Raw genomic sequence first — 3,397 nt, forward strand, 5'->3', positions numbered from 1 at the left:
TGACCTTCTCAGACCAAAAAGCTACAACTCTTGTTGCATAGGTCCTGCTTTACCTTGGTCTTAACCATCCAGTAGAAAAGTATGAAGACAAAATATAGGAAGTAAAGCCATGCTGTTATGTTGAGCTGTGGGGGACTAAGGTCAACAATTTCTGACATTGCCAGTTAAACAGAAGACCCAATTCTATTATGGGCTCCTGGACTCTTTTAGAATATTTTCCTGAGTTTACACACCTATAATATTCAAAAAATGGAACTTAACAAAAAAAAAGGTATACAGATGAATGTTCATTTTTTATCTGTGTATTCAAAGTGGTTAGGATAGTTACATTCTCTTAATGAATAGAATGATTTTTTTCTAATGGTGTTTGTAAATAGGATCTCAAGTCTGCATCTTGTATAGCAAATAACCACTAAGAAGTATGTATGCAATGTTTTAATTATTGAAACTGTCCTCGCAATTTGATTTGAAACTGTCTCATTGCTATTTGTTTATCAATAAAATTATGAAAAAAAATTTTTAAATGTTAAGATATATTCTAATGTTCAAATGTTTTATCATCATATTCTGTAGGGACTTCAAGTTCAACATATCAATACTTGATGAAAAATACCTATTCCATGTTATGCCTAAGATGTTTGATATTTAAACAGATAGTGAGGTTAATCTTAACCCCCTGGTTGTATGGTAATAACAATAAGCCTGTCTTCTGGAGGGTTAACAATCTAAGTTTGCAGACCAAAATTAGAGAAAAAGGAAGGCCGCAAGGAAAACCAACATTTTTGCCCCAGACTTCCAAGGTCAATTAAGACTCAAGACATATGAGAACTTGTACTGTAACATCATATAAGTCGGTAGTTTGCCAAATTTTCTGATTGAAGATTATGGAGCCAAAGAAGAAAGTGATCAGTGATGTAGAGTGTGCCTAAGGAGAGTCACATGGAGAGAAAAACATTCTCTCAGGCTTTCACAGAGAGCACATTGGCCAAGCAATTTCCGTGACTCATCCACATGGCTGACACTGACAAAGGTTCTACAATCTGAGGTACAGGATCTCAGCATTAATCCTGAGGGGATTTCACTGACCTTATCAGACCCAAGAGCTACAATTCTTGTTACATAGGTCCTGCTTTACCTTGGTCTTATCCATCCAGCAGAAAAGTATAAAAACGAAATATAAGAAGTAAAGCCATGCTGTTATGTTGAGCTGTAGGGGACTCAGGTCAACAATTTCTGACATTTTTAGTGAAGTGGAAGACCCAATACTATTATGGACTACTGGACTCTTTTAGAATATTTTGCTGAGTTAACATACCTATAATACTCAAATAACAGAACTTAACAAAAAAAGGGGATACAGATGAATGTCCATTTTGTATCTGTGTATTCAAAATGGTTAGAATAGATATATAGTTGCATTCTCTTAATGAATAGAGGGATTTGTCCAATAGTGTTTGTAAATAGGATATCATGTCCACATCTTGTACAGCAATTAACCACTGGGAAGAATGTATGTAATGTGTTAATTATTGAAACTGTCCTACCAATTTGATTTGAAACTGTCTCAGATGGTCATTGCTATTTTTTTCTCAGTAAAATTATGGAAAGATAAATAAATAAAGTTTAAAATGCTAATAAAAAATCAGCATTTCCAGGGATGGGAGGAGCGAACTATATTGATCAGTTCCCCTTGGCTGGGACAAAATACATGGAGATATGCCCATTCTAAAAGTAATAATTCTGAAGAAATCAAAAAGAAAATTAAACACTGGAGAAATAGCCAAAAGTTCAAAGATTATTGCCTGTGCAACAGTTGGCTGGAGAGCCTGTGCTTCACTTTTGAAGTAACTTTCAGACTGGAAGAAGCTTCTGGCTGAAGGCAGCTGGATGTTGGCAAGTACCAGAACTGCAGAAATGAGCCAATCCAATGGCAGATGATCGAGCAAGGCTTGAAGGTGCCAGTTACTGTGACTTTTCTTTCAAGAGACTTCAGAGCTCATTAGTGTGTAATATGCTCAGCTTTTAGAAGAAAAACAATAACAAGGGAATAAGGTATACACATAAAAAATTGAAAGGATATAGAGAACTCTTTCATGGAGAAGCTTCGAACTGCCTCAGATGGTCAAGTTTACCCAGGTTGTGTTGTGTTGTGTTGTGTTGTTTTTCCTTACCTTGCCTTGCCTTACCTTGCCTTGCCTTGCCTTGCCTTGCCTTACTTTATTGTTTTGGTACTAGGGATCAAACTCAGGGCCTTGCACTTGCCAGGCAGGTGTTTATACCACTGTGTGTGTTCCCTGCCCCCACCCAGGTTCTTAACAATCAGGAAATCTCTAGACTTCATAGTGGAAGGAGGAAAAAATAAAGAAGGAAGGAAAAAATGCAAGAAAAATATGTAACATAATATTACAAGACTTGAAAGACATATAAAATACATTTCCTTCCATCGAGTTCTTCTCCCAAGGAGCCAGTAGTACTTCCAACTTCTATAATAATATCCAGTAACTAAAACATAATAAAATACTGCTATTGGCAGATATGTTCTACATGCCACTCCCACAAGCTCACTACCACCATCAAGTTAAGAGACCTTCCCTCGCCAGTGCAAAGCATGTGCTCTGTGAGTTGAATAAGTTGGCCTGATTCCCCCCTTAGTTTCAGTCCCAACCATGAAAATGGACTCAGAATTCAGACCTGGCCATGGGAAGGTCCCATCAGCACACCCAGTGTGATCACTGCGAACAACAGTGTTTACCCTCAAGCAAGCTGATTGGTGTCCTCCCCAGGATGCTGTACTAGAAAAGGCTTTTCCTTCCTTGGGTTCCAAGCTACTGAGCTGCCTTAAGCTTGCTATCTACCAAGAAATAAGGAAAACCAGAGCTCTGAAGCACTGCTTACGTCCCCTGTAGTGTGGTTGCTGGTGGCAATAGTGAGGGTGGCACTGACAGTTACAACTGTGGCTATGGCTAACACTGTTTGCTATGAACTCTTCTCCACACCTTACTGTTATATATTCATTTAATTCTCATCAACAAACCTATGATGCAGATATTTGTTTTCCAGTTTTACAGATAAGGAAACTGAAGTGTGGAATTGTGTCATAATTCCCTTCCATTATGGATTTAGTATATGGAAAAACCAGAGTTAAGAGCCAAGAAGTTTTAATCTGGAGTTGTGCATTACTCAGCACTTATCATTTTACCATGAGTATACTTTTCATTTTTATAGAACACAATTTTCTTTCTAATGAAAATTAATTGAATTAGATCTTCATTACTTATATTTTTGAATTGAGATTACATAATCTTTATGACAGCTTTCTTATCAGACATGTCTTTAAGCCATCTCTAATCACCTCATTCCTGCTCCTCACACCAGCTGCAGCTCAGCCAGTCAGTTT

Source organism: Octodon degus, unplaced genomic scaffold, assembly GCF_000260255.1.
Source record: "Octodon degus isolate 3935 unplaced genomic scaffold, OctDeg1.0 scaffold00082, whole genome shotgun sequence".
NCBI classification, from domain to species: Eukaryota; Metazoa; Chordata; class Mammalia; order Rodentia; family Octodontidae; genus Octodon; species Octodon degus.